We start from the raw sequence: 15378 nt of genomic DNA on the forward strand, positions 1-15378 counted from the left end.
AGTTCAAGTACCCATTCACAGGCTCAAATCAAAACAACTGGTTGTGACAAATCTAAAGTGTACTTAGTATGCACAAATTACTAACTGGTATGTTAGAGAGCTCTATTGTTTAGGTAACTCATTTATTTACATTACCTGTAGTACCATAGTAGTCACAAAAGAGCTCCTTAAACTCATATTATTAGCCAAAACAATATGGGGCTCTGATCTTGAGGCTAACATTTGAAAATAAATAAACTAGTAGAGAAGCCTATGTGTGATATATTTGCCACAGTAACCTCTGGTTACAGAAGGAACCCATGGCAAGTTTAATCTATGACTATTAATGTTTAAGTACCCTACTTCTATCTTTTGATCAAATTAGATCATGTTACCCCATGATTTAAAAACTATTAAAGACTTACTACTCACAACATGCATTTTCCTTAGCATAGTAATAATTATATACTTCCACAATCGGTTCACCTATATCTCCAGGGTCCATACCTCCTGCTTCCTCATAACAACCTTACATTTAAGCCATGGTGAACAACATGCAATTTTCACAGCCCTCCATAATCATTCTTAATGTCCCCCCTCTTCCTACAATTATTTCTTGCATAATTATCACCATTTACTTATTTTTTTTTTTTATTTATTTTAGATGGAGTTTCACTCTGTCACCCAGGCTGGAGTGTATTGGTACAATCTCTGCTCACTGCAACCTCCACCTCCCAAGTTCAAGCAATTCTCCTGCCTCAGGTTCCCGAGTAGCTGGGACTACAGGCACATGCCACCATGCCAAGCTAATTTTTTGTATTTTTAGTAGAGATGGGGTTTCACCATGTTGGCCAGGCTGGTCTTAAACTCCTGACCTCAGGTGATCTGCCAGCCTCCGCCTCCCCAACTCATCATTTTAAATACAACTCAAATATCAAGTGCTCTGGAATCGCTTTTCATATTTAGCAATGAACAAGGCGAAGTTAAATTCTTCTTTATTGTCTCTTCCCTTTTGCATAACATCTTGCATTTATAAACATTTTAGCAGTAATTAAATGCTGTATTGGCCGGGCGCGGTGGCTCAAGCCTATAATCCCAGCACTTTGGGAGGCCGAGACGGGCGGATCATGAGGTCAAGAGATCGAGACCATCCTGGCTAACACAGTGAAACCCCGTCTCTACTAAAAAATAAAAATACAAAAAACTAGCCGGGCGAGGTGGCAGGCGCCTGTAGTCCCAGCTACTCGGGAGGCTGAGGCAGGAGAATGGCGTGAACCCAGGAGGCGGAGCTTGCAGTGAGCTGAGATCTGGCCACTGCACTCCAGCCTGGGCAAGAGAGCGAGACTCCGCCTCAAAATAAATAAATAAATAAATAAATAAATAAATAAATAAATAAATGCTGTATTACTTTTGCCATTTTAGAGGGAAGAAAATTTTGTGAGGCTTCCATTTGGTTCTTTATCCCATAATATTCTCACTGTAAGGGTCAGAGATCTAACGGAAAGACATTGCCATTAGCCAATTATTCTTATATTAAGTATAGTTTCAGGAAGTAAGGGAAGAATTATGATGTAGTTTAACAAAATAACTGAGTTCGTTATGATTTAAATGTAGGGCAAAACTTTATATATCACATGACCACCATAATCACTCACTTTGGGAGATCATGGTATATTTTGGGTCACCAGAAATTAGTACCATTCAAAGCTAGTGAGTGTATTTTAAAAATTGATATATTTTTTCCCCTTCATGTATGGTCACCCTAGTGAGTCACCATAGGTTCCTTTGAAGAAGGATTTGGAGGAAATTTACAATGTATCCCCGATGCAGAATAGCTCCTTTACTCAAGGGAATCCACCATCCCAGTTAATTAAGTTGTTCCAGATATATGTGAACTGGCCTTGTTTTGAGAACTGGTTAAGGGAGCATGATTTTTCATTATGGGAACTCAAGTCAGGTTTCTGACCATAGACCGAAAGTTGTTGTTGTTGTTGTTGTATATACTCAGTAAAATTTTAGTGGAAAGAGTATAATTAATTGGCTAACAGCAAAGATCCTTGCAAGTAAAATCCTGATTACTGCTTAGTTCCTGCTGCTTATCTGGAAGTGCAAAATCTTAGCTGTGGTGGTTAATTAAGCATTGCTCCTTGGCTTCTATTCTTCTGGAATCTCTCCATCTTCATTGATATCAGGAAGCCCATATCAATGGTGGCATCTCCCACCATCACACCTTGACTGCTGTGGAGGGCACTACAAAATGTTTACATTGGTGCTTGAAATATTCTGACACTCTCACCTTTACTTATTTGTTATTGCCTTTGTGAGTGGAATATTCTGACACCTCTAGGTTGGAGAGAAGTGAAAGAGAGTGGGGAGTGAGCCTGCAAATAATCAATCTGCTCCAAAATTCCTGTCTTCCTGAGCCTTTGCATTCTTCCCTCTATGTTATGATTAAAAAAAAAAAAAAAAAAAGTTCCAGCATTTTAACCTTCTAGAATGTAGGTCATTGTTGAACACACTTTTCGCTCAACTAACCAACTAAGGCCTTAGTGCTATTTTCAGGTATGCAAGCAACCCTATTAAATATAGATCTCTGGTAGGTACACCCACACTGAAGAATGTGGCCCAGTCCCGTATTATATTTTGTCATCTTTTATCTAATTCTCTTAAAATCTAGTACCTCACACAATTCCTTGATTTTTGCTGACATCAATTAACAAAATCTTGCAAATATTTTGAAGTGCCAGCTAATTCCTCTTGGGCCAGATTTTATATATATTCTAGGAAAGGCTGAGCACTGACTCTAATTAGTAAGGTCAGGAGAAACTAAGGGCATGACTAAATCTGGAAGAAAATGGGCTACCTTTGCAGGGCAAGTACCTCAGGTGATTTACTCCAGATCATCAAGTAATAGAAGGCTAGGCTACAATACTCAGAGGAAGCAGAGGAAGGAGGCTTCTGTTGCTGGCAAGAGACTCAGGTGTTTCAAATTTCTCAGTGTAACCCAAACCCACGCAGATGCCTTAAAAGTTTTCTGATTCTCTTGATTTTTTTTTTTTTTTTTTTTTTTTTTTTGAGATGGAGTCTCGCTCTGTCGCCAGACTGGAGTGCGGTGGCACAATCTCAGCTCACTGCAACCTCCACATTCCAGGTTCATGCGATTCTCCTGCCTCAGCCTCCCAAGTAGCTGGGAGTACAGGTTCATGCCACTATGCCCAGCTAATTTTTTTTTTTTTTTTTTTGTATTTTTAGTAGAGATGGGGTTTCACCATGTTGGCCAGGATGGTCTCGATCTCCTGACTTCGTGATCCGACTGCCTCGGTCTTCCAAAGTGCTTGGATTAATAGGCGTGAGCCACCACGCCTGGCCTGATTCTCTTGATTTAAAGCCAGGAGCTTACGTGTGTGATTTTTTTTGGCTTGTTTGCTTATTTTTTTTTTATCTGTAAGCCATCAAATGCAATTAAAATGATGATTTCATCTTATAGTCTTGTAATCACCATTATGAACGAAGAGTGAAAGGCAGTTACCACTTGGTTACATGAGCTTTGCTTTAGAAGACCCATACCACAAATAAACCTAGCTGGCTATCTGAGAAATTGGAAAAGCGATTGCATACTATAGATTACTAGTACTCCAATTACCATTAGCAAATTGTTCAATACTGTATTCAAGGCCAAATGCCATGATCAAAGCAAGTCCCTGGACCCAATGTTGGTAACCCACCCATTTTCTGTTATCCACTCTCCTTTATTCACTTCAAGCATGAACTCTTTATTCAGTCAGGAATGAGTCAGGCAAACAGAAAGCACAGCAGTTATTTCAACAGAATATTTAATACATATCTTGAAAGACTGAAAATAAAGAAGGAAACAGCGAGGTAGCACATATTTTAAATGTTGGAAGCAGCCACCATCCCTAGGGCTGGGAGAACAAAAGAGACTTCCTTGGTTCTGTTTCTATGATGTTTTAGATTCAAATAAATACTTTTTAGAAAGTGACATAAACTTTCAATTTACACTCTCCATGTTGAAGTACATTTTTCACCTTTTTTTTTTTTTTAACAAACGACTTTGAAATATTTTGTTTTCCCAATGACAGCTACTTATTGAGAATATGAGAACCTAAAAGATGGAGAAGGAGCCCCATGGAGCAATGGAATAAGCAGTGCCTGCTGGTGCTGTAACCAATGAGGTGGTACAGTGAGGCTAGTTTTAGGAATACTAGCAACAGCTGGAAACCAGAAGCAACTGCTTCTGGAATTGCCCACTGTTGTGGAGGTGAAGCGCATTATGAGGTCAGGCTGACAAGGGAAGCAAACAGAAAAGAAAGGGGAAGGTGTTTTTTTTTTCCATCCTGCTTTGCAACTCTATATAGTACTCTCTTGGCAGATCCTAATGAGTAGCAAGCTGGAAAAGGAGAAATGTTCTTTTAAGAGCCTCAGTCCCAGTCCAGCATCGTAGAAGAGAGTGGCACATTTAAACACAAAAGACAACAGTTTAATGACTGGGACAGTTTTCTTCCTTGTTTACTAGATGGAGAATGCCTAATCTGTTTTTGGTTTTGTTTGTTTGTTTGTTTGTTTTTTGAGACAGTGGCCCGATCTCAGCTCACTGCAAGCTCCGCCTTCCGGGTTCGCGCCATTCTCCTGCCTCAGCCTCCCGAGTAGCTGGGACCACAGGCGCCCGCCACCTCGCCCAGCTAGTTTTTTGTATTTTTTAGTAGAGACGGGGTTTCACCGTGTTAGCCAGAATGCTCTCGATTTCCTGACCTCGTGATCCGCCCGCCTCGGCCTCTCAAAGTGCTGGGATTACAGGCTTGAGCCACCGCGCCTGGCCGCCTAATCTGTTTTTATTTATCTTTGCAGCCACTTGAATAATTAAGAATAAAATGTCATATCTAGGATGTGTTCAGCAAATATTTCTTGGATGGTTGAATGAAGGTTAGGAAGAAGATAGTTTAGATCACATTTTCAAGAACTGTGAATTTAGAAGCACTGAGTGTAAATATGAGTCCTGCTGTTGTTCATATGTCTGTGATTTTTGTCAGTCACTCTTCTAAGCTTTTTACCTCTAGAACCTCATTGAACCTGTAGATTAGCCCTCTAAGGTATATGCCATTATTATAAAGACGACAAACACAGGCTGACAAATGTTAAAAGCCTTCTCTAAGGTTCTGGAATGAATGTGGCAATTTAACACAGTGTTAAAGAAAATGAGCTTGAGAGATAGAAGGACCTGGATTTGAAACCCAATGACCTACTCTCTTTTTCCCTCTATCAAAGGAATTTTATAATTGGGCTTCAAAAATTCCTTCTGGAAAATCTTTAGCATTCTCAGTGATAATGTTGCTGCTATGGGTGAAAATGTTCTGTTCTCATTTAGATTGAAGGAAAACTTTATTGAGTAATGTTTTTGACAATACATTGGTTAGTTTTTGAGTTCAAGTCAAGGAGTTAAATATATTGATTTATGACAGAAGCACTCAATAGGTGGTATAAATGATAGTCTAAGTACTTCTGCCAGCCAACAACTAAACTTTATGAAAAAGAATATTAAAAGCAAACATAAATTATTAAATGAATGTCAAGAGTGGGCATTTCAGAATATACATTAATTCACTAGAAAAAAATATGCTAACATACATATCCACATGCAGAGACAGAGATGGCAACTGACAGAAAATTATAGCATTTTAAATACCGTTCCTATCTATTCCTTTGAGGACCACTAAACATCTTGAGAAACTGGTGGTCTTATTTATGCTTCGTACACTCATTTGTCTGTGTATTGTTTCAAGAGTCCTTCCAAAATGTAATTAGTTTGTGAGCAAGCTAGTGCAATCCTTTCCTCCAATATTAACATCTTTTAAATTCAAATAAATGCACCAAAGGGGGGCATAAGCAAATCTCAAATTTGGATTTTCTTCCTTAAAGAGCTTTCTCTCACCAAGTACTTTACATTTTGTTTCTAAGGGATATCTAATCATATTCACTGCATAATGCACCCATATTCATCTCTAACACTTTCTATTTTGAAGGGGCTTATACACATTAACCCACCTATTATACTATAACTGCATGCTGCTTTCAATGAGTAGGCAGGAAAACAGCTGCAGAGCAGTTAAGTGGGATGGCTACAAGTCGTGTACATACCCACCTTCCTATAATATTAGAACATGAGACTTTAACCAACTACATTGCCCTCCATTTTAAATGAAAAGAAAAGGGGAATGGAGGGGAAAAGAAAGTCAGAGACATTAAAACATTTTCAAAATCATTTATATAGCCTGTACTCTGAGCCAATATTTTGAATTATTACTTCAAATAAACATACTCAGCCAGGCGCGGTGGCTCATACCTGTGATCCCAGCACTTTGATAGGCCAAGGCGGGTGGATCACGAGGTCAAGAGTTCGAGACCAGCCTGGCCAACATGTGGAAACCCCATCTCTACTGAAAATACAGCCATCCCATTACTGGATATATACCCAAAGGATTATAAATCATGCTGCTATAAAGACCGGGCACATTTATGTATATTGTAGCACTATTCACAATAACAAAGATTTGGAATCAACCCAAATATCCATCAGTGACAGACTGGATTAAGAAAATGTGGCACATATGCACCATGGAATACTATGCAGCCATAAAAAAGGATGAGTTCGTGTCCTTTGTAGGGACATGGATGCAGCTGGAAACCATCATTCTCAGCAAACTATCGCAAGAACAGAAAACCAAACATGCACGCATGTTCTCACTCATAGGTGGGAATTGAACAGTGAGATCACCTGGACACAGGAAGGGGAACATCACACACTGGGTTCTATTGTGGGGAGGGGGGAGGGGTGAGGGATGGCATTAGGAGATATAACTAGTGTAAATGATGAGTTAATGGTTGCAGCATACCAACATGGCATATGTATACATATGTAACAAACCTGCATGTTGTGTACATGTACCCTAGAACTTAAAGCATAAAAAAAAAAAAAAAAAAAAATTAGCTGGGCATGGTATAATCCCAGCTCCTTGGGAGGCTGAGGGAGAAGAATTGCTTGAACCTGGGAGGTGGAGGTTGCAGTGAGCCAAGATTGCACCACTGTACTCCAGTCTGGGCAACAGAGCAAGACTCAATCTCAAAACAACAACAACAACAAAAAACTCTTACCATATGATCTAGAAATCATGCTCATTGGTATTTACCCAAATGAGCTGAAAACTTACATATATACAAAAGACTGAAGATTAATGCTTATAGCAGCTTTATTTATGATTGTCAAAAGTTGGTAGCAACCAAGAGGACCTTCAGCGGATGAATGAATAAAGAAACTGTGGCTCATCTATACAATAGAGAACAATATTCAGCAATGAAAAGAAATGAGCCCTCAAACCATAAAAAGATATCGAAGAACTTTAAATGCATGTTGATAAAGAAAAGCAAATCAGCAAAACCTACGCACCATATTCCAACTACATGACATTCTGAGAGACAAAACTATAGATATATTAAAAGATCAGTGCTTGTCAGGTGTTATGGAGAAGGAATTGAGGAAGGCATGACTAGGTGGTGCACAGGAGAATTGAACGGCAGTGAAACTGTTCTGTCTGATACTATAAACGTGGATATATCTCATTATACGTTTGTCAAAATTTATGTAATATATATTACAGAGAGTCAACTCTAATATAAACTATGAAGTTAAGTTAATAACGGTGAATCAATAATGGTTCTTCCATTGTAACAAATATACCACACTAATGCAAGATGTTAATCATAAGGAAAACTGGCAGAGATGGAAGGATGACAGGTACATAGGAACCCTCTTCTTTTCCATCATTTTTTGTAAAGCTGAAATTGATTTGATAATAAAGTCTGTTTATTAAAAAAAATAAATTGTGTGCCATAGATGTTTGAAACCCATTTGCTTTGCCTGCCATAAAACAATGTTAGCTATACATAATGCCTCACTACTGGATCTACTCTCATTTTATTTCTGCCAAGGATAGGTGAGAATGGATAACTTTTAACCTATGAGTGATATTAGTATATCTGGTAGACAGGTAAAAACACTCTCTTTTACACCTTATTCATATTATGATTAATAAAATCATGTTCTAATCTGATTCATTATCTTCCTCTATTCTCAGTAACTTGGGCCAAAATCCTCTCATTCACAAGTTAGAGTGACTGCAGTTTAGTAAACAGCAGGGCTGGCTCAAGGATGAAGGTACCTGACTCAAGACAGAGTCCTAATGAACAGGAAATAATGCAACAGAAGAGGCATCCTATGGACCGATCTGAAGTTATATCTAAGCAAATTTAAATGTAAAATAACCAGATATAATAGCAGTGCCTCTCTCTCTCTCTCTTTCTCTTTCTCTCTCTCTCTCTCTCTCTTTCTCTTTCTCTCTCTCTCTCTCTCTCTCTCCCCCGCCCCGTGTGTGTGTGTGTGTGTGTGTGTGTGTGTGTGTGTGTGTGTGTGTTGGAGCTGGGGGAAGGATTGAATATAGAGAGGATACTTTGAGAAAATAAATGAAAGTTACAGTACACAAATCATGGTACACAGTACAGGTGATTCTATTTCTATGTTACTCAGACTTTATAAAAACAACTATACCCAGATATACACACATATTCTCATCCAATCATATGCACACATAGTTTCACAAAGACAAATAGGCCAAGGAGTAACTTCGTAGAGAAAACAATTCAGTTCATTGATCATAGCAACAAGAGAGCAAATAGAAACTGACATATACTTTCTAATTATTAACATCATCTAAATCCATTAGATTAAACCCAATAGACATGAGTCCTCTTGTTTCCTTATAAAGCCTGATATTAACCTATTACATTAAAAATTACCCATTTCAGTTACTCATTTTTCTACTTCCCACATCTCTAGAGAGAATTTTCCTCATACTCTGTGAGACATAGAAATATTGCATGACTATGATACCTCTACATCTTTATCATTAAATAGAGAACATGAATATATCCCTATCATTGTTATGATTGTCTCTTGGTTCTTGTCCAAATTTTGCAACATACAAAAGTTTCTATACAGTTGTTGCATTTTCACTTATTTGTCTTATTTTCAATTTTAACCCATCTCCATTTCTGTGCTACTTTAATATAAAAGATAATCTCTTTTTAGAAGACATTAAAGTCCTTAACACATTTTTATTTATGGTTTGCATCAAAAACATAGCATCGGAATTCTCACTCAAGTCACATTGCTTAATAGTTAATATTATCAAAATCTAATTTTGTGAAAAAGAACAGCATTACATCATACACCAGTAGATGTGGAATGATTTCCACAGAACTTTGTGTATTGTATATGCTAGTTGCATTCAAAATTCACAATTTTCAGGGTATGTAAGTTTTCAAACAGAGAAAAAAAAAACCCTATGTATTTACTCTGAAAACACCAGTAAAGGAGATATCTTTACCATTTTCACATTTCCATTTTATTTGAGCAACTGCTTTTCTACACTGATAAGTCAAGGAGCTATTCAATAAATGATTGAATTCCATGATTCATTGCTTAGAATTCCTCCTTTTCTCTCACTTCTCAAAAGAAATGTCACTCACATTGTGTATGTCACTTCTTTCTCTTTCCATGAGTTAGCATCATTTAAAAAAAGCTTAGACTGACTAGGTAAGTTGCCTGCTTATAGACTCATTATTAAATGCTGCATCACACCCAAACAAGTCCAGCAGTAAAAGAAGACCTCCAGCTGCTGTAGAGATGGGATGAATGTGTTTCCACTTACTAAGAAAGTCTACAGTGCAATTCAATATACATAGCTTTCAAAAGTGATAAGGGAAATATCTTTTCTTCCCATAATAAGCCCTCCCATGAACCTCTGTGTATATAATGACAACTTTATATAATGCCAGCATACAGTATCTTCTGGAATTTAAAAATGCATTTTCTATGCCTGTGTGGATAGTAAAACATTCTTTTATCTTCAATTCTTCCATGCCTATTTTTGTAAAAGAAAAGAAAAAAAAAGGTAATATTCTCTTTTTAGCTGCCTGCTGATCTCTTCTCCTGAAACCAAACTGCATGGAAGCCACAGAGTCATTGAGTTTCTGTGCTGTCCCTAGAGATGTGGAGATCATGTAAAGAATGTTTCTTCCCTCAGGTTTGTCCTTATTTTTATATTTCTTATGATACTGTTTGTGTAACGTATTATCTTTACATTTGCCTAAAATAGGTCATATTAATATTTCAAGCCATTGTTTATATACAAGAATATTTTAAAGACAGTAAGTTTGAAAAGCATAGGATATATGTCATTTTCCTGTGAAAATAAAGACTTTTTATTGATCTTAAATGTTTCTTTGTGTGGGGATAAGAATAAAGCTACTTTTAAAAGTATTCACGTTATAAAAACAGGGAAAACACTTCAAGAAAGCTCTATAACCTCTTTCAGTGGTTTGATGAGTATAACACAGGAAGAAAGAGCCCCCTAATGGCTCAGATATCTATAAAAACAGAAGAGGTTGTACTTTCTCAATTCTTGTTTAACAATGGCTAAAATGAGTAATCAGGAAAGATATCTGATGCTATGGAAGCGAATGGACAGTTGAATAAAAGGTCAACTAGAGCTCTCTCAACAATGCAAACAACAGTGTGAAACCCTAAAATGAACTGGCGAAGTAAGCTGTTAGATTTCAGACTGAGGGTGATGCTTACATATGTGACTCCTAGCACACTTGTCTCCCTCAATTATGTTTGCGGAGAAGCACTGATCTGGAACTCAGGAGACATATTCATTACACAGTTGGAAAGTGTGAAATGTTTTTTAAAAACACTTTCTTTTTTCCAATCATTGACCATTTCCTGTTAATAATAGGGGAAATCAAATTTCTTACCGGAGAAATTACAGAATTTGTAAGAAAACAAAAAAGGGAATCAAAGTAATATTGAGTATAAGCTAAGAAGAATGTCCTAGTGCAAGAAGCACACAGTGCTAAGAAATTACTTTAAAAGTATTTTTGAAAGAAGAATATGCCTATTCACAGAAAAAAAAATTTAGCATTGATGTTACATCTACTTATGCTAGAAATTTAATGGTCTCATAAAAACATACACAATGCAATTAGAATTACGTTTTTATTTTTATTTTTTAAATTGCATATAAGTCAATATGGCCCATAAGTAAGTACCAGGAGGAAACTGAACTGTATAAAACAACTTGGATACTTAAGGTTGTTGCAACAAAAATTATAATATTTAAAGTAATTTTGTACATTAAACTTAAAAATGAGAAGAATTAATTAAAACAAAGTTACATCCCTGAATGTCAGATTATTTGCATAAATAAAATGGAATTATTAAAATATAATTTTGAATACAATTATTAAAAGCAATCTTACCATTATAAGCAAAAGAACTAAACAAGGTTATAATAGATTTAAAACAAAATCTGTGTGGGAATTTGGCATTATACTGCAACAATATACATAAATATATGGTTTACAGTGCCAGTCACCACTCTCAGTTAATGGTTTGGCATTTGTTGCCCAAATATAATACTTAAAAATATATATATACACACACACATATATATATACACACACACACATATATACACACACACATACTTTTTTTAAACAAATGACTTAATTTAAAAACAAAAACATCACTATTCTCTTATACATATCTCTATTTCTTAAGACCAACTGTACTTTCCAAAATGTATACCAACAATTCAGTTATTCACTTCTGATATGATTATATCAATAGAATACCAAGGTAGCTGTAATAATACTTGCATTATTAGGAAGCATCTAAATATCATCTTGCATTTAGAAAACAAAACGAACGTCATGAAAAAATAGTGTTTTTCAAATATACATTTTTAATTAAAATATAAATAAGGGTGAATAAAACACACAAAAGCAACTATTTAGAGTATGTATTAATTCTAAATTCAGACATATTGGCTACCACTAAGGTTGGCAATCATGTTCTTGCTTGAAACATTGAACAACATATTAAAAAGTTTTGCTGACTTATCACAGAAAGCAGTTTGTTCTTTGATAAGAGGAGTGACTCAGGAAACTTCACTCAAAAGGACAGTCAGAGCAATTCTCAGGGTAAAATATCTCTTAATTAATCCAAAAGCAAATAAATTGACATAAAATGTCACAAACCATTCGAGTTCCAGTAAGCATTAAATAAGTCCTTTCTGTCACAATGTTTTCTCCTTAGCAGTTGATATCTGTGACCTATAAAACTAAGGTCAATCAAATACATCAGGACTGCATTGCCCCAGCTCATTATTTCTAGTCCAACCCATCAATCTCCTCAGATATCGTTTAAAAAACTATTCTTCCCAGCAGAGGATATAATATGTGCGAAGTTCCCATATATTCACAGATGCTTAACCCGCACATAGCATCACTGTCATGCAAAACATTAATTGATGCTACTGCAGGTAAGTAATGAACTCTAAAATAGCTAAACATCTCCAGAATCATGTTTCTTTGCCTTAGCTCAATACTTTCTTAAGCACAAATGCTGACCATCAATAGCCACAATAAGAGGGCACTCTAATGTCACATCATTTAAGAAATATTGTGTTTGTATTGAAGAGTTAAAACTGCAATCAAAAGACAGATTTAGAAAAAAAAAAAAACCACTAGCAATCACTGAAAAGCATGATAGTATCTATGTCTGCAGAAAATATAATAATTGATAGATAATATTAATTGTCCTTTCTTGATATGCTATTATTTACCAAAGTTGCTTAATAGCTAAAAACAATATTTATAAACATATTGTAAGCTTGTCACAAAAAAATGTACTTTGTAATATAAACTTGGCTTATTTTTCTTCTTTATGTGGAGTATCTGCTACAGAAACTTATTGTAGTGATCTTATTTTTGAAAACAATCTGTACCTGGAGATTTTTTTTAAAAGCAAATATATTAATATAAAGACAGTATTCAATTCCATCTTTCTAAATCAACATACTTGTGTATAGAATTTCCTTTAATGCATCACTGCAAACTCAGTTTTAAAAACATGCAAAGCTATGATGTATTTTGCTGTGAATAATTAAAAACAAATACAGAGATAAAAATTGAATTTCCTTACCTGGAGTGTGAAACCGTTCCTGTTCAATGCTGAAAGAAAGTGGAACTGGAAAGGGGACTTGATTTTTGTTTTCTTCTCAAAATCTGCTTTAATGATGCAGGAGTAAGATGAGCTATTCCAAGGTGAAGTCTGTTATTTCTTGCTGGAGCTCAGAGCTGACATGTGAAAAGAAAGGCACCTCAGTAAGTTGTTCACTGAGGGAGCTACAGAGCAAGATTATCCGGCACAAGCAGTCACATAGTGATGCTATGGAACGTGCACTGGCTTCCTCCCCACCTTGCGTTCCTCTCTCTCTCTCCTTCTTTTTTTTTTTTTTTTTTTTTCTCTCTCTCTCTTTCCTTTTCACCCTGACGCTCGCTCAGCTCTGAGTCTCAGCTCCTGCTGCTGCTGTATAATCAATCTAGCCTGTCTGAAGCTAATAGTCCCCTATTTAACCAGCCAATCAATGGCAAGGATTCCACTGCTAGTCCCAAGAGTCTTTTCCAAGAGTGGTACAAACAATAAGAGTTTTGCCAGCAGTTTAGCCAAGTATTTTTCATTATTTTATCTCCCTTAGAGATAGGGCTTGAGAGGGCAGAGGCTCAAAGCAAGCTTAGTGTTACTGCTGATTTTTGCATTTTAAAAATTTACTCCTTCCTAACCAGCTGATACTTATAATTATCCTAACCTCCTATCTATTATCATAATAAAAATTGCTGCAGAGTAGCCATGTGTGATAGGATTTCTCATTCAAACATGTAGGAATATATTCAGTAACAAAATTATATACACTAACAAATGCTTGTTGCTAGAAACAATAATGCCTCCAGTAGCCCTTATGAGGAGGATCAATTAAAGAACACCTCATTATACTGATTTATTTTGAACGTTATCTATTTTTATTTTAGAAAATCATGGTAAATAATTTTGTTTCTCCTAAGGAACAAGAGGTGATGTTTGTAGATGTTTTTGAACGAGGGTCTGAGTCAGACTTCAGTATATAAAACATTTTTTCAATTTTAAAGCATTAATCTACAAAAGGATCCCTCTGAATGTATCAAATAGAGCATTTCACACCTGATTCATCCCTTCAAGGTTAAGAAGATTTTCTTCTTAAAGTGACACATTCATTGCTCAGCTGCTGTGACTGACCATAATAAAGAAGCACAAAGCAAACCATTGAAGATCAGGCTGGTTTCTCATTTCCCACATGCTTCCAGGGAGGCAAAAAAGCAAAAGAAAAAAGAGAACATATGGGTCGCATTAGCCAAACCCTAGAAATGCAGTCTTTCTCAATTTCTAATTAGGAGATGGTTACTTATCTCAATTTCACACTGCTTGGTCAACTAACCTTTTAGTTACTTTTTCTTTGTAATACTGCATTTCTGCATTCATTAAAGCAAATTGTATAAGCATCTTTAACTGCTTCAATTCCCAGTTGACATTAAATTCCAGGCAGTAGTCATTGTAGTTCCAACCTTCAGCACCATATAATACAAATAAAAATTTATCATAGGTGCTAAAGCATCTTGTAAATGAATACTGAAAAGGTCATAAGGTAGGTATGATCATGAAGTTACACTCAATTAAAGTCCAAATTGTGAAGTGTTGTAACGCCTATCAGAGACACACTTCTTTGATTTAATTGACTCAGTTCTGCAAATATTTATTGAGCAACTCTTTGCATCAGACTGTACATTTAATTAAGTAAAGGAGAGAACAGCCTTCTTTGTGTTTTTGGTATTTTCAGTGTAGTGCAGTTTGGGTAGTCAATCACCCAGGAGTTTACAATCTCGTAGGTAGATAAGGAGTTCTTAAGTAAGCAAAACACAAGAGAGAGTAATTAGCTGCTTTCATCAATAATTCGAAGAGCAACAAGTAGTCAAGATAGATCATAGCTCCTCTGAAACAACAGAAAGACCCCGTAAAAAAGATAGCCTTGCAGTGATCCTTATCAAAGAGAATAAAAAGCAATTTATAGGGAGAAAAAGATGGTAATGATGGTAGCAGGATGGGGGGTGGGAGGAACAACAGAAGCAAAAGGAAAATGTTAAAGGAGGTGGATGATGGGAGAGGGGTGTTGGAGGAAGAGGCGAGTGAGATAGGTGGCCGGAACACTTAGGGCCCAGGAAGTTAAATGAAAAAAAGGGAAATGCTCATAATATGTAAGACTTTGAATGCCAGGCTGACAGTAATTGGGTAATTGAGAGCATTTCGTTTTATATTGTTAAACAGAAATGTGATAAACTTGTAAGTATGCTTTGGAAAACTCTATGTAACAAAATGGTGTCACTTAAGTACTA

General features: G+C 36.2%; 1 protein-coding gene across 2 annotated transcripts in view; it reads right to left on the bottom strand.

The window, feature by feature from the left end:
* The window catches only part of CDH18 (cadherin 18), a 1124701-nt gene extending 1111343 nt beyond the window's left edge, over window positions 1-13358 (bottom strand). For both annotated transcript variants that reach the window (XM_078004402.1, XM_015139758.3), the window contains exon 1: window positions 13097-13358. The gene's annotated coding sequence lies outside the window, so the exon portion shown is untranslated. The remainder of the gene's footprint in view (window positions 1-13096) is intronic.
* Window positions 13359-15378: the final 2020 nt, after the last annotated feature.

The sequence above is a fragment of the Macaca mulatta genome, chromosome 6, assembly GCF_049350105.2.
Source record: "Macaca mulatta isolate MMU2019108-1 chromosome 6, T2T-MMU8v2.0, whole genome shotgun sequence".
NCBI lineage: Eukaryota > Metazoa > Chordata > Mammalia > Primates > Cercopithecidae > Macaca > Macaca mulatta.